Source organism: Capricornis sumatraensis, chromosome X (assembly GCF_032405125.1).
Source record: "Capricornis sumatraensis isolate serow.1 chromosome X, serow.2, whole genome shotgun sequence".
In the NCBI taxonomy this organism is placed as follows: Eukaryota; Metazoa; Chordata; class Mammalia; order Artiodactyla; family Bovidae; genus Capricornis; species Capricornis sumatraensis.
Genome location: NC_091092.1, coordinates 121,808,398 through 121,833,586, shown reverse-complemented (window position 1 = coordinate 121,833,586; position 25,189 = coordinate 121,808,398). Strand labels below are relative to the sequence as shown.

General features: G+C 46.7%; 1 pseudogene; it reads right to left on the bottom strand.

Moving 5' to 3' along the window:
- Nucleotides 1-11,150: 11,150 nt before the first annotated feature.
- On the bottom strand, nt 11,151-12,802 carry LOC138071939 (transcription factor SPT20 homolog pseudogene; annotated as a pseudogene).
- Nucleotides 12,803-25,189: the final 12,387 nt, after the last annotated feature.

The window sequence follows — 25,189 nt, the reverse complement described above, 5'->3', positions numbered from 1 at the left end:
CCTGCCTGCAGGAAAGGGCGTGTTGTCCCCCAGCCTCTGTCTTTTCTGACCCTGAAGTTGTCTGACTGTGTGGCTGGGGCTGCCTTTACCTGTATGTAGGTTGAGGCTTCCAGAAATTACCATCCATCCACCTTCCTGCTCTTCCTCTACTTTCTTGATCACTCCTCAGTCTCCCATTCCAGTTTATTCTTTTTATTTTTACTTATTTTTGGCCATACTGCACAGCATGTGGGATCTTAATTCCCTGACCAGGGATCAAACCCAGTGAAGTACAGAGTCCTAACTGCTGGACCACCAGGCAAGTCCCCAGCTGTTATTCTTTTCCCAAGCTGTAAATGTTGGCATCTTTCAAAGCTCAGCCCTAGGCTTGCTTTCTTCTGTATTTAGCTGCTGAGTTGCTTGGAACATAAAAGTTTCTGACACTTGTGCCTTCTGTTGTTCCATGATATACCTCTTCAGTCTCTCGAAGGTTCTTTTATCTTCAACCCCCCCTTTCCTGATCATAATATTGCCATTTCTGTTTTTTATGGCATTGGCCTTGCTGTCTCTTCTTTTTCTTCCTCTTCTTTTTTATAACTTACTGTATAGCTGGGTTTGGTCTCAGTTTTCAAAACTCATTTTGACATTTTTGATCTTTCGATAGAATCAAGTCCGTTTGCATTTACTGAATGACTGGTATACTTGGTTTTATCCCTTCTGTGTTGTATTTATGCTATACCATTTGACTTTGATGGTCCTTTTTCCTTTTTTTTCTGGTTTTATTAAGTTGCTATCCATTCTATTTTTTTGCCATTGTTAATGGCATTCCATTGTACTTTTCCATTCTTTTAATGGCAACTTGTTATTCTCTGGCATTCTTAATCAGTTACTTCTTTTGTTACCATTATTTGAACATAAGGCACCTCAACTATTTTTATCACCAAGGCAGAATATTTTTCCCTGAATTCCTTACCCCAATAAGATGATATTGTTAGGCTATTTTCTCTTCCTGCTCTAGTTGAGAAATTTCAAATGCTGTTTCTCCACTCTACCTCCATGCTCACCACATCCAACGTCTAGGGTTCTCTGAAAGTTTAGTTCTAGATTATTACAAAATTGTCTTTGCAGCAACCTCTTTTGTTTTAAGAATCCTTATCTAGTATTTATATTACATATTCTAAGACTTTTATGATTGATTTATATTAAACTACATACTACTTATTTTTAGAAATCTAATCATTATCCATTTAATTAATGAATGAATTTGGGGGGATTTATGTTCTTTGACTTTTAATTTTATATTAGAGAATAGTTGATTGACCATGTTGTTAGTTTCAGGTGTACAGCAAAGATATATGTGTGTGTGTGTATGTGTGTGTGTGTAGCTTCTTTTCCAGATTCTTTTCCATTATAGTTTATTACAGGATACCGAATATAGTTCCCTGTGCTATACAGTCGGTCCTTGTTGGTTATCTATTTCACACACCCTCCCCTACCCCTTTTCTCCTTTAATAACCCTAAGATTGTTTTCTATGTCTATGACCCTATTTCTGTTTTGTATGTAAATTAATTTGTATCATTTTTTAAGATTCCACATTGAAGTGATATCATATGGCTTTTATCTTTCTTTGATTCACTTCACTCAGTATGACAATCTCCAGGTCCATTCATGTTGTTGCAAATGGCATTATTTCATTCTTTTTTTATGATTGAATGGTTAGAATGATTTTTCTCAATGAGAGCATGTTGTTGTTCAACTTTTTTAATTCTTAAAAACCAGGATGGATGAATGAAATACTGGCTGGGTATGGGATTTGTGGGTTGTAGCCCTTTACTCTCAGTAACCTCGTAGATGTTACTTCAACATCTAGTTTCTAGGACTTCCAACATTGTCTAAAAAAAGCCCAATACTTATCTTACTTATTATTTATACAAAACTTGTTCTTTCTGCCTAGAAAATTATGATTTATTTTTCATTATTGAGATTTATAATTTTACCAGGTTCTGACTAAGTGTGTATATCAGCTTTTGCCACATTAATGCTGTGTAACAAACTACCACAAAAATCTCATTGGTATTAATCAATGAGCCTTTTGTCACTCACACATGCACAAATCTAGCCTGGGCTTGCCTCTGAGACCCAGGTCGGGTCCAGGCCTGGTTGATGTGTTTGTCAACCTCCTCGGATCAGGAGCCTCTCAAAGCATGCACTTCTTAGGGCAGAAAGCAGAAGCATGGGGTGGTGAGCCCACTGTGCAGGTGTATGTCAAGTTTTTTCTTGTACCATATCCATAAGAGTCCATCTGCCAAAGTGAGTCACGTGATAAAACTCAAGCTGAAGAGTTGGGAAAGTTGAATTTGCTCCATGTTAAAGGGGAGGGAATCAATACTTGCTGAACAGTAATTAATCTACTATAATGGGTAGATTGTCTACTGTGCTTCTAAGGGAACCTGGGAACTCAGTGCATTTTTTTTCAGTTTGTAAACGTGGGTCTTTGTTTTGTTTAAGGAAAACTGCATTTTTTACTTGCTTAATCATGCTTCACCTCCATCAGTTCCTTCCCCTCCTTCCTGATCTCCTATTTTTGCTTGCTGTATCTCCTAGATCTATCCTCCAAGTCTCTTAACTTTTTTTTCCTCTAAGTTTCTTCTTTTTAGAAATTTTGAGACATTATCCCTTGAGTATTTCTTCCCTTTCACCCAGGTTACTAACTCTAGTCTGGCCACCACATTAGCTGTCCTCTCCCTTAATTCAGCTAATCTATTTTGAAGTTTAAAGCCATAGCATCCATTTCCAGAATGTTTATGATTTTTTTTTTTAAGTTGCTATCTGTCCGCCTCTAGCAATTTTGTTTTGCTGGATGCCTGTCCTGTTTTATGTTCCTCCTTCTGGCTGCTGGGAAGTATTAGTTGTCTGTTATTTTTCTTTATCTGTTGTTCTGAGACCGTTTGGGTATCACGTGTCATGCATCAGGGCTTGGAATGAGTGGAGCTGTCAGCTTTACTGGGGGACAGGAAAACTTGAAAGGGCAAGGTAGCAAGAGAAGAGAAGGCACAGGTCCCCCTCCTTCCATGATTCATTCGAGAAGTGAGCCGGGGCCACTGGCTCTCCTGGGTGCATAGTATCCCCGTGGTCTGGTAAAGGGACCGCACCCTGTTCCTTTCCTTTTATAGAATGAGCATAGAAAACAACCTTATCAACCCACCTCGGGGTTGTCCCCACAGGACTTTGGAGGGCGAGGAAACGAAGACACACATGAAACTCACACTGCCTGTTGTGCTATGAGTAATAAAGTCCTTTGTCTCTGACCCAACAGTCTTGTCTTCTGCCAGCATTCATGAAATTAAGGCCAACTTGTTAGGTTGCAGGGGAAGAGTCTCAGACCCCTCAGAGTACTCGACAGAGATCTTTAGAAGCGACATGCCCTCCAGTTGGGAAGCTGAATTCCGTGGGAGTCCTCTCCATTCTGCTCCAGCCCCAGCCAATTTGTGGTCCAGGCAACCCAGAATAAGGTTACTTTGGGATAATGCTTATTCAACATAGTGGGTAACTGGCAACTAGAGGGTGTTCAGTAATTCCTGACCTCTATATGGAGGAAGCCCTAGTCTATGGAAGAGTTGTCATCCAGTGATTTCTTTATAAGTATTTTTCCAAGGAAATAACTTTATAGATGGCAGTTATACTTAGCCCCAGGTGTTCTTAGATTAGTGCTCTAAACTTACTAAGCAGGTTCAGTTTAGTGGTTAAGACAGTCGGTTCTGGAGCCGGACTACCTGATTCAAATGCTGACCTGTCCTTAGATGTGTGACCTTTGACAAATTACGTTGCAAATTATATTCACTTCAGTTTCCTCACTTGAAATGGATGAAGTTAACAACACTAACTACCAATAGGGTCTTTTTTGAGGATTAAATGAATAATGCATGCATTTCCAAGCTGCTGTGATAACCATTCAGTTATCTAGTCACTATGTACAGTGTGAGCAAATGGTCCCTGTTAGCCCTGTTGACGGGCCTTCCCTGGTAGCTCAGCTGGTAAAGAATCCACCAGCAATGCAGGAGACCCCGGTTCGAATCCTGGGTCAGGAAGATCCTCTGGAAAAGGGATAGGTTACCCACACCAGAATTCTTGGATTTCCCTGGTGGCCAAGATGGTAAAGAATCCGCCTGCAATGTGGGAGACCTGGGTTTGATCTCTGGGTTGGGAAGATCCCCTGGAGGAGGGCATGGCAACCCACTTCTGTATTCTGGCCTAGAGAATTCCATGGACAGAGGAACCTGGTGGACTACAGTCCATGGGGTCACAAAGAGTCAGACACGACTGAGCGACTAAGCACAGCACAGTCCTGTTCATATAGCACACACCACTGGAGATGATGCTCATTACCTACTTCTTTTGCCAGGGGAGGAGCTCCCATTAGAGCAAGTATTCTTAACCTGGGGCCCATGGACATTTCTAGGAGATCCATGAATTTAATGAGAAAAGAAAATGCTTAGCGCTTTATGTTTATTTTCTCTGATCTCTAAGTGAAATGTATTATTTCCCACAACTGAAGACAGATAACAGACCACGGTAGTATTAACAATGTCTGTGTCTTTGAAGCAAATTAGAAATCACAGGTGTTTTCATTTACTGCAGATACCTCAAAATATCATTCATGCTCAGCACTTGTTTGAAATTATGATAATTATTAGTTCTGCTAAATCTTATTATTTAATACATTAACAAAGAAGCATATTTATTATGTATTATTTATATACATACACATATATATTATTATATACATATTATTTATATATATACTTTCAGGGTTGTATTTTAGTACGATGGGCTTCCTTTATAATGTCATATACTTTATGCACATAAAAATGTTATTCTGAGAAACGATTTATAACCTTTACCAAATGCCAGAGGCCTCTTATCCAGGGATTAAGCTCTTCATCAAAGTAAACTTGGACTTGCACTGCCCACTCATTTCCCTCTGTGAGAGAGCCAGACCCACGGGGAGGGTCTGTAGATCTCCAGCCCTGCCTGTGAGTGAGCGAAAGAATCTCTCTAATACAGGGCACAATATTAGAAAACCTGCTTGGTCTAGATCTCAATTATGTCTCTGAATATATGAGCATAGCATATAAAGAGAATATATCAGTGTTTAGCTGAGTATTGAATCTCCTTCAAATGGTCAGAAATACCAACATATAGCTAAGTGACAGATGGTAATCTGTCATTCCATCCACATGTTTTGAGTCTATGTCTTGCCCTCAGTGAGGCAGTGGAGAGGGTAGTGTGTTAAAGGATGTGGTCTCTGACCCCAGGAGGCTTGGGTCCAAATCTGGGCTCTGATACTTCATAGCTGGCTGACCAAGGAAAATTATTTAAGCACTCAACACCTTGTTTCCTCATCTACCTACCTTCCTTGCAAAGACCGAGTGAACTCAAACATGTAAAAACAAAATAGCACCTAGCAGAGATGAGAACAGAGGGGAAATTTTTGTATTTTAGAGCGTAGATGTTTCTCAAAATGCAATTAAAGCAGCTAAGTTTTACATTTCCCCTGCAGATCAAATACTGAAGTACTGGAGTTGAAGGATTATTTTATTTGATTTTATGGGAAAAGACATTTAACTATCTAAAACACTATTAAGACTGTCAATGTTGTCCTCTTCTTTGCCAGTAAGCCAGCTTTCTCTAAGGAACAGGGGGTCGTGGTGCTATTTCAGGAGGCAAAACACAACAAAAGCCAACAGGCTGATATTGGTATCTGCTGAGAGGTGGCAAAAGTAAGAACAGGGCATTGCAGATAGTCTGTCTAGCAAGAAACCTAATATGCTTCTGTTACTTTAAAGAAATAGTAATAAACAAAAGATTTCTCAAAACAGCAATCTAGAATTGAATGATAGATTTTTAAATTTATCACTTATAAATAAGTACAAATTCTCTGTGCAGATACACGTACCCAGACTTCATGAGCTGGGCAACATTTTCTCTCTGGAGTCCTAGTTCCATCATTTCTTTGGTTTGTGTCCTAACATCCAACTTGTGGCAGGGGGTGAGTCACTAAAACCTTGAATCTTCTGCTATTTCCCATTTTCTCTGTCATGTACTCATCTTTAGATATGTAACATTCATTATTCTATTGAGACTTTATCTTACAGGGAATCTAGCTTAAATTGCTGATGGATAAAATTACATGACTTTTGGATGAGACCTACATTCTAAAGAGTTATTTTTCTTTGGTATCTGCATTCTCCCCATCCCACCTGGGGCCTCACACAGTACAAGGTACATGGGAAGTCCTTTCTACACAGCTGTTTGAATGAAGACCTCCTCTGGGATTTTATTTCCAGGAGTATGGTCTTCATCAGTGTGGCAGTTGCTTTGAATTACCAACCTTGGTGAGGACCATTAGAAGGAAATAAACAAAGACCGCCAAACAGTCATCTGAAACAAAGCTGCATTTATTTGCTTGTCTGGGAAGGGAGCAGGACTTCAGCTGGTGTCGCCATGTAGCACTTGAAAAGGTCAGTGAGGACAAAGCAGAGAAGGTACACAAATTCTGAGTTCTGCTGTCTGGTTGGCTCACAAGGCTGAGCACAAACTCTTCCTTGCAATTGGCCATTGCACTGCTTCACTCCTTAAAAGTGCAGGCACCATTCCCGAAGATGTCCAGGGTGGGCTGCATGAAGCTCTAATGCTCAGGGTCACTCCCTGGCCTCTCTGCGCCGCTGGCCTCCAGCTGACCAAATCTTTCCTTAACAGGATCTCTAGCACATTTGTACAGCTGGGTTGATCGAGTAAGACCTGCCTGTTATCTGTCTCTTTGCTCATCTCTTTTGGAACTGCCAGATCAAACTTCCCTTTACTTGGTTAGGGCATATATGTATACTTAGAAAAAATAATTTTATAAGCAAGTTCGCCTTCAAAGTTATAAGAACAAAATATAAGAGGCATTCAGATACTTGTACACAAACGTTCAGAGCCACACTATTCACAATGGCAAAAGTGGGAACAACCCAAATGTACGTCAACACACAGTGGATAAACAAAAGCTGGTGTTCACAAACAAGGAAAGGGAATTCAACTCTAAAAAGGAAGGAAGTACTGAGATCTGTGCCAACTTGGATGAACCTCGAAAACATCATGTCAAGTGAAAGGGGCCAGACAGTAAAGGTCACAGAGTCTCTGATTCCGTTTTTAGGAAAAATGGAGAATGGGGAAGTCCATAGAGACAGAATGTAAATCGGTGGTTTCCTGGGCTGGGGGAGAGGAAGCTGGGAAGAGAGTGCTGAATGGGTGCAGAGATTTCCCTTGGGGGATGAGAACGTTTTGGCAATAGAGGCTGTGGGTGCACAACACTGTGAATGGAGTAAATGGCACTGAATTGCACACTTTAAAATAGGCGATTCTTACGTAAACTTACCACAGTAAAAAAGGGGGGAAGAAAGGGATGAAGTAAACAGAAAAGTTCAGGGATCTTTTGAGCCCCATTGAAATAAGAAAGAAGGGAAAAAATAGAGAAGAGGAAGCAGGCGTGGCTGACCAATGGGTGATCACAGCAAGAGACAGAGAAAGGAACAGGGCAGGGGGATGTCACCTCGAATGTAACAAGGTTGAAAACACCTGAAAAGCAAACAAATCGACTCATTTCCAAACGTTTAGCTATTTACCTTCTGCAAACAACCCAGGGATCTCAAAACTGTAAATGATTTTATAGAGACACAACCACATCCCAGAAGTGCCTTTTCAAAGCTGCAGCCTGGAGGACACGACCTGGGCTGGGGACAACCATGCAAGCAAGTGCCCCACCTCCTGCTGCACACCTGCAGGGGTCCCAGGGTCTCTAAAGTGATAGGATCAATTTCTGGTACGTTTAGCTATTTCTCCCCCAAAATGTGTCAAAATTGCATTTCATACACTGTGCAAAAACTTAAACAAATATGGAAGTGCATTCTCTTCTGAAGGATGTTTCTAATATTTCATAGGCCACTTCACTGTAGATTACATACAGTGAAACCCTTTGTAAAAAGCCACGACCTTCCTGTGGCATGCTAACAGGGATGGACCTTGAAGTCAGGATACTCAGTGAAATTAGCCCCTCACCAAAGATGACAACTGCAGGACCCCACTTCTAGGAAGACTCTACCACAGCCAGACTCAGAGAGCCAGAAAGTAGAGGGCAGGGGCAGGGGCTGGGGGAGAGGGAACCCGAGGAGTTGGCACTCCACGGGGAGAGAGTTTCACTTGTGCAAGCAGAAAAGAATCCTAGAGATGTGTTGTACGAGAAGGTGAGCCCACCGAACACCAGTGAGCTGGACATGTAAAATAGTGAAGGCGCTACAGTTTATGTGTTAGTAACTCATCTAAAAATTTAAAAGTCATCTTGTTAATACTAATTTTTACTTTCTTGGTATTACAGTTTTATTGCCTGAGAGAAATAACAAGGCTTCAGGAGTTTAAACTGACCCTAGTTTGGGTCTGGATACACTTGAGAATATCACAAAAAAATAACTGTCCACAACCAACCACCAAAGCCATGGCTTACGTGAAATAATCCCAGTTTATTAAAAAGACCTTCGGGGCTTGTATGTAAAAATTGTGCCTCTGCGGAAGGTCTGCACCTCCAAGAACGTAAAATAGTGACACGTTAAAAAAAAACCAAATGAGGTTGGCATTCGGGATTCATTTGGTGGCTGCTGTTGGATTTTTTTTTTAAGAGAGAAAACCAGGCAGGTCTCAGGGCTTTGGGGTGGCTGGGGGGCCTCCCTCCGGGGTCCCTGCTGTCTGGTTTCCTGGACTGGGGTCCTGAGGGGGCAGCACGGTGGGGGCTGTGGGGTCTGCAGCCACTGGCCACTGCACCACCGTCCAGTAAATCGGCCGGCGGGGGGCCGCCAAGGTCTGGATCCTGTGATGCAAGATCCTCCGTGCAGGGCTGCTCTGGTCAGAGCCTGGTGGAGACAACCCAGGCATCCGGGGCTGCAGGGGGTCCTGCTGCCGTCGGAGGTGAATGACCATTGTTGGCTGGTTGTGGACAGTGACATTGGGCCAGGCAGCGCCCTGTGCCCCTAGAGGCTGTAAACCCAGACCCTGTGGCCTTGAGACCTGTGCCTGTGGGGTCTGTGGCCCTGGAGCCTGTGGCCCTGAGGTCTGTACCTGTGGGGTCTGTGGCCCTGAGGCCTGTGCCCGTGGGGGCTGTGCCCCTGGGATCTGTGCCACTGAGGCCTGTGCCCTTGGAGGCTGTGGCCCTGAGGCCTGTGCCCATGGGGGTTGTGCCCTTGGAGGCTGTGGCACTGAGGCCTGTGCCCGTGGGGTCTGTGGCCCTGAGGCCTGTGCCCGTGGGGTCTGTGCCCCTGGGATCTGTGGCCCTGAGGCCTGTACCCGTGGGGTCTGTGCCCCTGGGATCTGTGGCACTGAGGCCTGTGCCCGTGGGGGTTGTGCCCTTGGAGGCTGTGGCCCTGAGGCCTGTGCCCGTAGGGGTTGTGCCCTTGGAGGCTGTGGCCCTGAGGCCTGTGCCTGTGGGGGTTGTGCCCTTGGAGACTGTGGCACTGAGGCCTGTGCCTGTGGGGTCTGTGCCCCTGGGATCTGTGGCCCTGAGGCCTGTACCCGTGGGGTCTGTGCCCCTGGGATCTGTGGCCCTGAGGCCTGTGCCCGTAGGGGTTGTGCCCTTGGAGGCTGTGGCCCTGAGGCCTGTGCCCGTGGGGGTTGTGCCCCTGGGATCTGTGGCCCTGAGGCCTGTGCCCATAGGGGTTGTGCCCTTGGAGGCTGTGGCACTGAGGCCTGTGCCCGTGGGGTCTGTGGCCCTGAGGCCTGTACCCGTGGGGTCTGTGCCCCTGGGATCTGTGGCACTGAGGCCTGTGCCCGTGGGGGTTGTGCCCTTGGAGGCTGTGGCCCTGAGGCCTGTGCCCGTGGGGGTTGTGCCCCTGGGATCTGTGGCCCTGAGGCCTGTGCCCGTGGGCGTTGTGCCCTTGGAGGCTGTGGCCCTGAGGCCTTTGCCCGTGGGCATTGTGCCCCTGGGATCTGTGGCCCTGAGGTCTGTACCCGTGGGGTCTGTGCCCCTGGGATCTGTGGCCCTGAGGCCTGTACCCGTGGGGTCTGTGCCCCTGGGATCTGTGGCACTGAGGCCTGTGCCCGTGGGGTCTGTGCCCCTGAGATCTGTGGCCCTGAGGCCTGTGCCCGTGGGGTCTGTGCCCCTGAGATCTGTGGCCCTGAGGCCTGTGCCCGTGCGGGTTGTGCCCCTGAGATCTGTGGCCCTGAGGCCTGTGCCCGTGGGGGTTGTGCCCCTGGGTTCTGTGGCCCTGAGGCCTGTGCCCGTGGGGGTTGTGCCCCTGGGATCTGTGGCCCTGAGGCCTGTGCCCGTGGGGGTTGTGCCCCTGGGATCTGTGGCCCTGAGGCCTGTGCCCGTGGGGGTTGTGCCCCTGGGATCTGTGGCCCTGAGGCCTGTGCCCGTGGGGGTTGTGCCCCTGGGATCTGTGGCCCTGAGGCCTGTGCCCGTGGGGGTTGTGCCCCTGGGATCTGTGGCCCTGAGGCCTGTGCCCGTGGGGGTTGTGCCCCTGGGATCTGTGGCCCTGAGGCCTGTGCCCGTGGGGGTTGTGCCCCTGGGATCTGTGGCCCTGAGGCCTGTGCCCGTGGGGGTTGTGCCCCTGGGATCTGTGGCCCTGAGGCCTGTGCCCGTGGGGGTTGTGCCCCTGGGATCTGTGGCCCTGAGGCCTGTGCCCGTGGGGGTTGTGCCCCTGGGATCTGTGGCCCTGAGGCCTGTGCCCGTGGGGGTTGTGCCCCTGGAGGCTGTGGCCCTGAGGCCTGTGCCCGTGGGGGTTGTGCCCCTGGAGGCTGTGTACCTGAAGGCTGTTCCGCTGGCTGCCAATGACTCACAAGGCAGGTCTGTTGCGAGAGCTGCTGGGGAAGTACCTGGAAGAGGCGTGGCTTCAGGACCCCATGCTGGTTGCTCCAGACCACCAACCCCTGGGGGAGCGGCACCACAGTATAGGGTCTCAGACCAGAAGTGTTCTTCAAAAGCACCTGCACCGCTCTGGGAGTCGAAGGAAGAGAAGCAGGTCCAGGAAGCCCCAGTGGTGCTGTGGGCTGCAGGTTCAATCGCTGAGGTGCAGGCTGCTGGCGTGGCTGGATCCCCACAGGAGTGGGGGCCCTAGGGGGACACCCTCTCCCTGAAGCCTGGCTACTGCAAAAGGGGCCCGCTACTCTGATGACCTTCAGGCCAGGGGAGACGGTCGTGACCCGGACCTCTGGGGTTCTTTGTAACGCACCTGGGGTGGACAGGGTGGCCGCAGGAAGCGAGCTACCTCTGTTTAGCTGCACAGACGATCTCTGGGAAAGACTGGGTGGCTGAGGAGCAGGGTCAGCAGATGGATGGGCCTGAGAGCTGCCCGCCTGCTGTGAGGTAAAGCTGTCACTGCAGGAGCTCTTCTCTGGGCTCCTGGGACGTCTCTTGAGTGGGGACGGAGGTCTGGCTCCCCAGTTTGGCACTGAGGACCGCATGGATGCAGCCCTAGGCTGTGCTGACTGTGTCCCTGGAGAAGGCTGCCTGAGATGGGCTGAGCCACTGGAGCTGGGTGACGTCTGCACTGGACACTGGGCGCTCTTCTGGACCAGCTGCTCGGATCGACTGACCACTCTCCCAGCATCAGTCTGTGGCCTGGGCAGGAAACTCTTGAACTGGTCATCTGTGGAGGCCTGGGGCAGACACGGCTCTCTCTGCTTTGTGGCTTCTTTCTCAGACCCATTTCCAGTGGCAAGTGAATTATCAGTTGGCTGCCTGACGGTCAACCTCGTTGCCTGGGATTGGTAGGCAGCCTCACATCCAACTGCAGAATCACCTAGTAGCTCCTGGGTTGGTTGTGACTCCTCGTATCTGACACACTTCTTCCCTTTAGTATTCTTCTGCACATCCACTTGAGCAGGGACAGCCAAGTTACCGGGTCTCTGTATTGACGTATCTACACAATTGCCTGCTTTAGAAATTTTGAGGTCATACAGTTCATTTGCTTTACTTTCTCTTATTTTTTTGCAAGAAGTCAGGATTCTTGGCTCAGGAGGAGGTGGACAATGGGACAGCTCCTGTTGCTGATTCAGAGTGGGCGCTGAAAACCTCCTGAGGCTCCTTTTCATGGGAAGAGTGTTCAGCTTTTGTTTGTTATAGAGCAGTCTGTTTTCAGTGCAGGCTACTGATACAGAAGGGTCTAGACACAGTGGTTCCGCTGTAGCTAAGATCAGTTGGCTCTCAAGCAAAAGTTTGTCCTCCTGGGTCCAGTTCTGGTGATCACTGGCTATGGCCTCTACATCGCAGACTAACGTCTGCATGGTGGGACGTAAGAGAACATGCCTGCTTTGGTAACGCGGAGGTTCCCCAGCACTGGACTGTCTGTAGTCCCGTATCTCTGCTATGACACACCCCTGATGAAAAACGTTAACCGCAGACTTTTCCAGGAAATTCAACAAAACAGGCGGTAATTCTTCTGCATCCAAATATTCGAGAAATTCTCGTTCTTCATAAGGCAGCCGAATGCTCTCTGAAAATGATCCATTTTCCCCCTCGAGCATCAGGGAATAGCCCTGCTTTCCTGGGTACAGGTTGATCACCAAACAGGGCAACGACTCTCTCCTAAGAAGCTTCTCTAACAGGTTCACGTTGCTTCTTAATTCCTCCGTAACCTCAGGCTCTTCTCCACATTCTTCAACATAAATGTCATACAGTTTTTCCTGGAGAGATGTCTCTCCGCTCGACGAGTATTTCCTTTTTGGCGGTCTCTGCTGGGCAGTTGCAATGACATACTCCGCAAGATCCAAACCTTGCTCTACAGCTTGTTGCATTATCGTACAAGATGGGGACCCTGTAAGAAGAGAACATGGAAGCGGGCGATGAACCGGGCAAAAACTCTTATCCAAAGTATCGATGTGCAGTCTTGCAAACGCAGCCACTCGACTGTGGAGTGAGCAGCGTGCCTCCAAATGAACACCAAGAAACCTGCCCCCTGCCCCCCAAGAAGCAGAGTGCAAAATACCTGCCATTTGGGGAAATCCAGCGCTGGTCTAGCCTCGCGTTCCTGCAGATGGGCCGGAAGTAGACGGAAGCGGTTCTCCAAGCTTCCAACCCCCTCAGCACAGCGCCCCCTAGGTGCGCATGCGCAGGTCGCAGTTTCCTGTCTCATCATTCAATTACCTCCTGGACGTCTGGCTTGCAGTTCGCAGTTCCGAGACTGAAACTGCACTTGTGCCAGCTGCTGGGCGGCGACAGGCCCTCTTCATAAAACCTTGAAAGCAAGCATCCCAACGTACAAGCGGTCATCATTTTTTTGTACGGCTTTAATACACACCAATTTTCATGGTAATCAGTTGCTGGGAAGGTCATGAAAGGTGGCCGTTTCTTTCTTTGGCGATCACGTCACCAAAAATTACCCACTGTTTTGGGCGTCATTTGTTCCCAAAGGCCAGGACTGCTCCTGAGGTCCATCTGCAGTTTAACACACCCAGTTTGTACCTCTTGACTCCAGAGACACTTGCTGTATTTGGCGCAAGCATCAGAATTCTTCAATGACTCTTCCCATGATCTCCTGCCTGATGCTTTTCATAGAGATATGCACGGTAACATGACATTCTTTTACGTAAGTGCTTCCCTTTTATTTCCCTAGCTATTTCAGAAAGGGCTTTTAGTGTGTGGTAGGTAAGTTATATTGTCTGGCAATTGCAGTTCAGGATTAAGCTGTTTTAAAAGGTGGTTTGTGTCTGATAGGGTTGAGAACTATTCTTCCTGGTGCTGGCAGCACAGTTTAAATGATTACTCTAACTGTAGACCGTAGCCACAGTCCTAGGGACAGTTTAGAAGGATATGACTGAGTCCTAGATACTTTATGGGCCATTGTTTTCTATTAATATTGTTGCCTTAAAATCTGCCAGCCTTTTGAACAAGCTTTTTTTTAAACCTCTTGATGCTTAGATTTAGACATAATGATAATAGGATATTCATTCTGAAGAGTCACAACTGAGAAGAATCCAAAATCAATTGGTGAAACTCCTGAATTACAGACTACTATAAAATAAATGTTTTTCTGACCAATAGCAATTATGATAATTACATATTACAGTAGATACAATCTATTGAAATAGGACTAATAACTCCTTGACTAAGAGTTCCTGAAGCATATCCCTTGTTCAGGACTGGACAGGAATCATTGTCTCCTGGCATGTCAGTTGTCTTGGGGCAAGGGTGTAAGTCATCCCTTGGTATCACCAGGTGACTGGTTTCAGGACCCCGCGCCCACCCTGCTGCTTTTAGGGACGAGCCAACTGCCCAGAGCCAGGTCCTCTGACTGTTGTGTGTTCTGTGCCAGGGGGTCTCAGTCTTGGTGCTAGTGACATTTGTTAGGGGGGGCTTTCCCGGGCACTGCAAGATGCTTGCTAGCATCCCTGGCCTTACCCACTAGATGCCAATAGCTTTCATCCCTGTCGTGAGAACCAAACACAGCTTGAGGTATTGCCTGATACCATTGGGGGCATATCTTTCCCTTGGTTTGGAACCCTGAGGTGCCCTGCTCTGTAAACCATGAGCTTGATCGCAGTCAGCCCCTCAGCTGATGTCCCCGGGTGCCCCTCTCTCAGGAGAGAGGTGTATCTGACCCTCTCCTCTGGGATGGACTACAGGCTCAGTTGTTGTGGTGACTGGGTCTTTGGGCACGGTCCCCAGGAGCCATCCCTGCCAAGAGGATTTGAGTGCAAGGAGTTTCTTTGGAGTTCATCCTGAGAAACTCTGGGCAGGGAAAGGGCAGCTGAGTCAGGACTGGGGAAGAAGGTGGTAAAAGGCACAGTCAGGAGCAGAAGGCTGCTGGGGACAACCGGTGCCTGCTGGGGGCCCTTGGGAGACAGTGCCGAGCAAGCGTCGGGTGGTCCTCCCTAGAGGCACAGAAGCTGGGATACATATCATCCACTCCTCTCTCTCACGGGCCGAGGACAGTCCTGGGGGCCGTATTCCCGACCCCTCTGGGTTGCCACATATGAGTGCTGCCATGCTACTGTGGCTGGAATGCCCTCAGTGAGCGTCAGGAGTGTTTGCGGTGATGCTCAGTGCTCCTGTCCAGGATGGCAGTACTGCGCGGGCATGGGCAGGGCCCTGGCAGCATGGGCTATGCCATCATTCTCGATGATGCAGAGAGTGTGCCATGTAGTGTATCTGGGCATGTGGACACATGAGACTCTTTTGCCTCCACGCGAAATGGGTGATTTCACATGAGGTCTTGTCAGCTGCTACAGCCCACCAGGCCGACAGTGGAGAGTGCGATCCTCGCCTTACTCCTCGTGGGGTAAGGCAGTCTGGCCACACGTGCACCGGCTGAGGCTCTGGGCCTCGCCGTGCGTGTGTCCCAGTGAGCTCTGGTTGGCCTGCCAGGGCTTCTCGTGGCTCAGCTACCACCTGCTCCTGAGCCCCCTAATTGCCTGGTCTTTCGACTGGAAGAGGGTTTTTGAAATTTTTCGCAGTGCACACCATCCTTGGAGTCTTCAAAACACATCCACTAGCATGAATATAAAGACTCCAACTGCTGCTATCCCCTACAGCAGCTTGACACAGATGCACATGCTGGGAAAACCCATGGCCAGATTAAGACGTGCTGGAGGAGGAAGAGAACTAATTGCAGGAAGTTACCTAATTTACAGTAGTCAGCTCGTCCGTTCTCCACCCACTGAGGTCTAGGTCTAGGTTTTTACCACCTCTTCCCTGCTGCAGGGAATTAGATGGCCAGGCAGAGCCTTGGAACTGCAGACATCACAGATTGCAGAAGGTGACGAGACATTGTTCGTCGGTCTCATCCAGCTTTAATCCTCCATCACTCATGTTGAGACTCCATGTGTTACCCTGTGATCAGGCCCCAGATTCAATAAAGCAAATCCCAGGGAATGTTGTAGCTCTGTGAGATTATGTGAGCGGAGGTCACTCCCACAGCCTCTTACATCATTCTATCCTGCCACATCTACTAGTTGTTTCATGGATCTAAGAACATCTCAGAGCCCGTAAGTGTTGCACTGCATATTTCTTTTTTCTTGAACTGTCTCTCCCCTTCCACCTTTCTCCACTTGTGTATCTTTTTATCAGTTTACTGAAATTGGATGTTTTTCTGGTTTTATTGCTCTGTTATACACTCCTTGAGATAAATAACCATAGCCCGAGTCATGGTTTCTCAGCCTCTGCTTGTTGTCACTGTTGCAGGGGACTGTCCTGGGCAATGTCGGGTGTTTAGTAGTATACTTGGCTTCCCTGATGGCTCAGCGATAAAGAATTTGATTGCCAAGCAGGAGACTTGGGTTCAATCCCTCGGTCGGGAAGATCCCCTGGAGGAGGGCATGGCAATTCACTTCAGTATTCTTCCCTGGGAAATCCCATGGACAGAGGAGCCTGGTGGGCTACAGTCCATGGGGTCGCAAAGAGTCAGACGCCAGTTAGCGACTACACAACAAACAAGCATCATGACCCCATGGTATCACAAAACAGTTGGGTTTGGAGAAATGAAGTGGCAATCTACAAACCACAAAACACTTCGAATCTTAATTTCTAGGACAGCTCAAATGATTCGATGTGACTTTTAACTTTTTTGTTTTTTGCTGCAATTAATTTTATGGTTGGCCCCAAATTATCCTGCCAATTCTCTAAAATTTCCATTGGACCTAATTAATATATAGAGTCTCTGGCTAATAGGAGAGACGCAAACAAAAATATCATTAAATCTTTAGAAAATAGATTTTCAGAAACATACTAGCAGAGATTTTCCTTTTAAATTCATCTGCCTGATAACAGTCACTAACAATTTCCCAATTTTTCAGCTTTATTCCACAATTGAGAATTTTTGCTTATTTCAATAATTTTTCTTTGATCTCCACTCAGTATTTGCTCTTTCAGTGTATGTTCTCGGTGCTTCATTTTGCTTTCATAATGTCAGACCATCCCTGAACTCACTCCTTTTCTCACTTTTCTCTATTTACAGTCAGTACTTCAGTGACTTCATCTAGGTGCATGGCTTTAAAACATAGATGGTTTCTCAATTTATATCTCCAGCCTGGACCTCTCCCCTGAACTACAGACTCATATCATCAGTTTCCTATTAAAAATCTCTACCTGGTTGCCTAATAGGAATTTTAAATTTAATATGCCCAAACCCAACTTCTGATCTGGTACCCAAACTTGTTCGTTTGGCAGTGAAACATTAGAGTTCCTGGCTCAAAAAACAGCTCTCCTCTGGTATCTCCTTGATACCTGAAATTTTGAGTCAAAGTTTTTTTATTTTAATATGTGCTGCTTTCATTTGTAAATTTTTGTTTATTTATTGTGGGCTATGTTGGGTCTTTGTTGTTGCATGCAGACGTTTTCTAGGTTTGGCCAGCTGGGACTACTCTCCCGTGGCAGTGGCTTCTCATTGCAGTGGCTGCTTATTGCAGAACACAGTCTCTAGGTGCACAAGAGTTAGTAGTGTCAGCCCGTGGGCTCTAGAGCTGGGACTCAGTAGTTGTGGCACGTGGGCTTAGTTGCTCCAGGCCTGTGGAATCCTCCCGGACCAGGGATCAAATCTGTGTCTCCTACCTTGATAGGCAGACTCCCAGCCACTGTACCACCAGGGAAGTCCCAAAGTTTTTTACTAGGAAAACCATGGACAGGTTTCAGAAGGTCTTTGAACTTTCTAAAACAGTAGATGAACTTCAGATCATTCCTGAGAACCTGTGTGGTGGGGTGATTTTTTCTTTTTTTTTTTTTTTTTTTGAGGGAGGAGAGAAAGCATAGGCTGTTTGAGGGAGGTGAGAAAAAGACCAGAGACTTGAGTGGCCAGGAAGACATATTTCACCTACCTTATAACTTTCTCAGGAGTGAAGGAAAAGTCACCACCCAGGAAAAGACCACTCTGTAGTGTTACATGGGCAGGTGGTAGAAGCTGAGTCAGCCTCCAGGACTCAGTGTGTGGATGGCGAGAAACAGTCCCCCTCGAAAACTGCACAAGTAAACCTCCAGGGGAGTTAAAACACTCAATCCAGCTCTTCAAGAAAGGCCTTTTCCTTCCTAAACCTTGAAGCTCAGATGCCACTTCCCAGCTGTTTCCTTTCATCGTTTTCTCTGCTTTTGTGATCCCTCAAGGAACCGAGGATGAGTAAAGAATGTGGTGATCAATTGACAGGCCAACCCATTGAAAAAGGGTCATTCAACAAGAGAACAGGTCCCCTTGCTACCCCATCTTCTGTCTGCCCAGCCTACCAATCACCAGGTGAATTTTCTTTGGAAAGCCACCAGCCTCACACTGAGTGCCAAAGAAAACTGTCCTGAATTCACTTTAGAAAGAACCACTTTCTTGGAGTGCTCTCTTTAGTGAGTTTCCGCAATCCCGGCACACATGTCTCCCCATCACAAAAATGTCCACTGATCCTTCTTATTGTGGACAGTGATGTCAGCACTGGCAGTGTGTTTGTTTTGAATTTCCTTCATTAAGCTGAGAGTTTTCATCCTGGGTTATAGCAGATTATTTAATGTAGAGAAAGACTCCTTAGTATCATCACAGTAGACACTCCATAAATAGGAGCTGTGTGCCACATAAGGTGGGTGATATGCTTCCCAGTTTGTTGTTGTCGTCAAGTTGCTCAGTTGTGTCTGACTTTGCAACCCCGTGGATTGTAGCCTGCTAGGTTCCTCTGTCCATGGAATTCTCCAGGAAAGAATACTGGAGTGGGTTGCCATTTCCTTCTCCAGAGGATCTTCCCAACCCAGGGATTGAACCCACATCTCCTGCAGGCAGATTCTTTACCACTGAGCCACCAGGGAAGCCCATGCTTCCCAGTTTACAGATTAGACAGGAGTCTGGAGACTCATCAGAATCATCTTGCTCGATGACAGCAGTCTTTAGAGCAGAGGTTTATACCCGTAGCTGTTCCTTAAAGTCACGGGGGGATTTTAAAACTAGCAACATCTGGAATCACGCCCAGAGATTCTGTTGCATTGCTCTTGGTGGTACCTGGGCATCCTTCACTTCCACAAGCTTCTCAGAGGATTCTAATGTGTATGTAGCCAGGATTGAGAACCAATACTTTCAAACTTCATTCGAGTCTTCTAGCTCTTATTTGTCTCTTCCAGACAGCATCTGGTCCAGTGACAGTTTTACAGATGAGAACACTGAGGTCCAGGGAAGATGAGTGGTTTTCTTAATGCATCAGAACTGGAAGTAACCATTTTAAAAATCACAATTTATAACCCTTCTCTGTCTCTCCATCAGCTAAATGCAAACTTGGCTGAGCATAAGAATCACCTGATTTCTTATCAAAAATAAGAAATCCCAGATTCCCTCCCTGGATATTATTTTTAAGGAGGTTTGTGGTAGGATCCAGCTGTCTGTAATTTAATAAGTATCCCAGTGATTAATATGATCTAGCCAATTTATTGGTTCTGTATAATTTTTAAAGATTCCATATATAAGTGATATATATTTGTCTTTCTCTGACTTACTTCCCTTAGTATGATGATCTGTAAGTCCATCCATGTTGCTACAAGTGGCATTATTTCATTATTTTTTATGGCTGAGTAAAGTTTCATTGTGGGTATGTACCACATTTTCTTTATCCATTCATCTGTCAATGGGCATCTGTGTCCATTCTGGTGATGGACAGGGAAGCCTGGTGTGCTGCAGTCCATGGAGTTGCAAAGAATCGGACCCAACTGAGTGACTCAACTGATATCCATTCTGAACCAATGTGATTCTTGTTTTTTTTCCCCCCTGCAAAAAGTTTTCTTGTTTTCATTGGTGCAAGGCTTGGGAGAGGGCTCTGGGGTAGTTAAAAAGCTGCCTCATGGCTGTAGAGAGGGGCTTCAGGCAGAAGCTCTGACATCAGAGGGGCTCCTCCAAGACCACTGGGCTCAGGCGGCTCCTGGTGGTGCTTGCAGGTGAGCCCTTGGAAGAGAGACCCGCCCAGCCCCGCCTGGGGACCAGCCAGCCTGCCGAGGTCGGTCAGGTGGTCGCCCATCTTCCTGATGAGTTTCACCTGCTCACCTAGGATGCGGCTTGCTTGGAAGTGATGGAGGTGGGGGCTGCGTGCGTAGAACCCCGGGCCTGCAGGTCCATGATGGCCCGGTTTGGGTGTTTGTCCCCAAGCTCGGTGGCCTCCACAACGTCCTAGGCTTGACCCCACTCATCCTGAGATGCGGCTGTGGCCCTGGGAGAGGGCGCGGCCGCCTTGCTGGTCTTGCATTTTCAAGAGATGCTGGGTATCCTTGCGCTTCTCCTGGGCCAGTTTGAGGACAAGGTGGCCACTATGTTCCAGAGCCACGTGGTTGTGGTGGAAACAGAAGCCTAGAGAGAGGTGGGTGCATGAGGCCCACAGATGCAGGGTGACCCGTCACCTCTGGAGTCATTCTGACGAATCTAGGAGGTCAAGGTCAAAAATGGTGTTGGTGGTCTGGGTGGCTGAAGGGAGCTGAGGGGCTGATTCTGAAGGTTGTGACTGGAAAAGAGGTTGGAGGGTGGTCAGAGCCTGGAGCGAGGAGTGTCCCTGGGTCTGTTCCATCCAAACAAACACCACTGTAGCAAGAGACACATCCACGGGACCACCCATTGCACTGCCTGTTGATACTTTCTAAGCTAAAGAAAATTTTAGTTCATTCACAGTAGTACAAAAAAGAACTTAAAATTCTTTTTCCTCTGTGGGAAGATATTAAGAAAAGGTAATAACCCTGCTTTATCCAACTCTAGGCTTTAATTACAGTTCCCTAATTCTTATTTTGTTTGGTTGTTTTAAAATGAAGTGAGTTCTTTACTCAAAACAACATGGATATACTTTTCAGTTGGTATTAAGTTGTGGGTTGAACTCAAATGGTTATAGCTTTTGGGGACAGAAAATTAGCTGGCTGCTGCTGCTAAGTCCCTTCAGTCATGTCCAACTCTGTGTGACCCCATAGACAGCAGCTCACCAGGCTTCCCCGTCCCTGGGATTCTCCAGGCAAGAGCACTGAAGTGGTTGCCATTTCCTTCTCCATTGTGTGAAAGTGAAGCTGCTCAGTCGTGTCTGACTCTTAGCGACCCCATGGACTGCAGCCTACCAGGCTTCTCCATCCATGGGATTTTCCAGGCAAGAGTACTGGAGTGGGAACTGGCTACTACTAGGACCAATTATAATGACACACGCCATTCTGCCCTCTGCTCCAAGTCTGGTGGTTTCCAGGCAGGAAGGGTGAAGCAGCTATAGTCTTAGGTGGTCAAGCTGAAGAGTGCAGCTCAGCAACCACTTGTCAAGGGGCCCCTGACTAAGCATGTGACTCCACAGGAATGCCCTTAAATTCCATTCTTCCAAAGGCAGCTTTACTAAGAGATGCAGTGGGAAGAGCCCTGGAATCCAACTCTGAAGACCGAGGTTCTGAGATACTGTTCTCCCACCTACTTGCTATGACTATCATCAGATCGTTTGATTTCTATGAGTCTCACTTCCACATCTGTGGTGAAGATAATGATATCCATTCCACCTACCTAGTGAGGGATAGTTGAGTGTTACATTAGCTAATAGATTAGTTAGCATTTGCCTCGTAATAAATAATCACAAACCTCTGTGGTATATGACAATAAATATTTATTTTTCATAGATCTGTAGGGTTTAGCTAATCTAGGCTGGGCTTCCTGGGCAGCTTTGCTGATGCTTGTTGAATTCACATGCCTGGGACATTGACTGATCCCAGCAGGGCTGGAAAAGGGTGATTAACCCAGACGTATCCTTCTCATGGAAATGGCAGGGGTGCAAGATTGCATGAGAACAGGCCCCGGTGCAGAAGCACTTTTACAAGCCTCTCCTGTGTCATATATCTACCATTGATCAAAGCAAGCCACATGGCTCAACTGAAACTTAAGGACTGAGCTTGTACATTTGGCCTTTTGATGGAAAGAGGTGTAAAGCCACACAGTGAATGGCATGGTACTGGAAAAGATGAAGAAATTGGGTTATTTAGCTGTGTTATCTAACACAGCTGATGCTTATGAAGTGCAATGTAAAATATATTAACGTAATGAAACTTCGGTGATCTGGAATGATAAGTAAATTAACCATATGAGAACGGGTATAACTCGTTTTATATTCCAAATATTTTCCGTTTTGGTGGGTTTGTAGGTAGCTTTGTGTATCGTGCCTTCACCAATTATTGTGCCGCCTGATTAAACAGTATGGGACACAAATTTAAATGACTTGGTTTTCAGAAAGAACTTTCTCTTTTTTCCTGGATTAAGATCTTGAAGAAAGCCAGTTGTGTATATCAGAGGTTTGTTTCACAGTTTAAAGCTGTTTCTCCGGCTGACTCCAGGGAAGGAGCATGATTGATTCAAGATGAGTGTGGAATATCATGATGTGTCAGGAAGTAAAGAAATGACCTGAAAAATGATAGGGACATGCCACAAGTGCAGGGGAGCCAGGTCAGGTTTCAGCTGGCTAAATCTTAGACAGTTTGAGCACCACAATAATTCATTATGGTATTGAATTATAAACCAATGGAAAAACAGGCAGATAAATGGGTAAATGTCTAAGGGCTTGCTTACAAGCTCTTCTGGAGAATCCCTGTGGACAGAAGAGCCTGGTGGGCTACAGTCCATGGGGTTGCAAAGAGTTGGACATGACTGAGCAACTAAGCACACACACACATTAATAGAATGCTAAGTACTGACTGGTCAATGTGGAGGAAGTCCTAGAGTTGGAAGATGATCATTTAGCCTTGATCAGGCAAGGATCATCAATGGATACTAAATTTAGAGCAGATTTTGACGGGCAGGATATTTCCATGATTGTTCAGTATATTGCCAGAGATTGTTCATTAGTAGCAGGGGAAGGAAAAAATAGTAATTATACAATGGAAAAAGTAGACAACACCTAGGCCAGGTGACCAAAATCGACATCACCAGTGAAGGAGAGATGGACATCATCTAGCTGCAGAGGTGATACCCCAGAAAGGGTATATGTCATCTAGGCAGTATTTTGACTGAAAATGTAGAATCTGAATCTGATCCTGAGGAAACATCAGCCAGACACAAAACACGGAAAAGGAAGTGGAGCAATATTCTTTCAGTGTCATAAAAGACAAAAAAAGGCTGTGGAAATGTTCCAGGTTAAGGAGTCTAAAAGATATGACAGCTAAGTACAACACCTGAGCCTAGACTGAACACCGTATTACGGGGAAAGTGAAAAGACTACAAAGGGCCTTATCAGGGCAAGTGACAAAATTGAAATGTGGACAGTGGATTAGACAAAAACATCGTTCTGGCCATGATGAAGTAACAGGGACCAGATTTACCCTCCTACCTCAAACAACTCAAGAACCAGATAAAATGAAATGATGGTTCACGGACTTTGGAACAGGCAGCACAGGACTGAGATCCCTAAGAGCAGAGAAACAAACAGGGTGAACCCTCTAATTGCCCCTGCTTACTGTCTGGAGCACGTTTCTAAGCCTCAGCGCACAGACGGACATGCAAACAAAGCCCCCAGGCTTTGTGAGTTGAGACATAGTTGAGAATTTGGAGAGGCCACTGTGGCCAGGATTCCCAGGGCAAAGGACCAGATAGGGGAGCACTGCATGGAGATAGAACAATGGAGGTCTGCAGAGGGGCTCCCTTGAATCATCAGCTTGGAAAATGAAAGTGAAAGTCGCTCAGTTGTGTCCTAGTCCATGGAATTCTCCAGGCCAGAATACTGGAGTGGGCAGCCTTTCCCTTCTCCAGGGGATCTTCCCAACCCAGGGATCCAACCCAGGTCTCCTGCATTGCAGTCAGATTCTTTACCAGCTGAGCCACAAAGGAAGCCCAAGAATACTGGAGTGGGTAGCCTAGCAGATCTTCCCAACCCAGGAATCAAACCGGGGTCTCCTGCATTGCAGGTGGATTTTTTACCAACTGAGCTATCAGGGAAGCCCCCAAAGTGCTGATCTGTGCATGAGTTTCTAAGGAAACTGCCTGAGGCCAAGGGAATCCTCTTCCAAAAGTATCTGATGGCAGACTTCTTGGAGATTGCACAGGCTTGGGAACAGTTCATCTTCCCAGCAGCCAGGCTGGAGAACCCTCTTACTATGTGGGCCTTAGGGAGAGTACTTAGAAAGTAATGGTGAGAACACTTGCGCTTATAAGCTAGGCCTAACCTAAAGGCTACTCTGGTGTGGTCCAGCCTAACAAAGCTGAAAAGCAAAATTGGAAAGAATCAAATTATTTCCAAGTAACTTACCTGCATCCCAGAGGAAAGCACAAAATTATTTACCAAAAATTAGAGAATATTACAAAAATTACTTAAATCCAGCACCTAACTATGGACCCAATGTCTGGCATCCAATCAGTCTGTAACTGTACTGTGGTTATGTAAGAGACTATCTCCATCATTCTGAAGTACACACTAAAATATTTAGGGATCCAGGGCCATGACGTATGAAATTTGCAAAGAGGGAAGGGTGGAGAATAGGTGAATCTGGGTAAATTCAGGTATATCCTGAAAAGGACACACAGGGTTGTTTGTACAATGTTTATTTTTACAAATTTTTGAATTTGAAATTATTTCCAAGTAAGTTAATTCAAAAAAAGAAAGATAAAGTCAATCTTTCTTGTACCTCAGAAATTAGCAGAAGCCTATCTGGATAGTGGTGTGATGGCACTCAGTCCATCCACAAGAATGTGTATAACTTTAATCAACTGCTGCTGCTGCTGCTAAGTCACTTCAGTCGTATCTGACTCTGTGCGACCCCATAGACGGCAGCCCACCAGGCTCCCCCATCCCTGGGATTCTCCAGGCAAGAACACTGGAGTGGGTTGCCATTTCCTTCTCCAATGCATGAAAGTGAAAAGTGAAAGTGAAGTCACTCAGTCGTGTCCGACTCCTAGCGACCCCATGGACTGCAGCCTACCAGGCTCCTCTGTCCATGGGATTTTCCAGGCAAGAGTACTGGAGTGGGGTGCCATTGCCTTCTCCGTTATCAACTGCTACAGAGAATTAAAAATAGCATTTAGTAGGGATCCTGCAAAAGCAGCAAATTTGGGGGTGGGGGAAGAAGAGAAATATAACTATTTGTTACCATAATGAGCATTTGGAAATTCTTTTAAGTGTTAACTTTTTCCTTCATCAGCCAATTGCTATGTTTTGCTGAACTGAAGGATATTCCAGTTTGCTTTTCTCCCACCTGTCGTGGTTCTCTGATCTATTGCATTCTGGATGAGTGAAATCTAGAACCTTTCT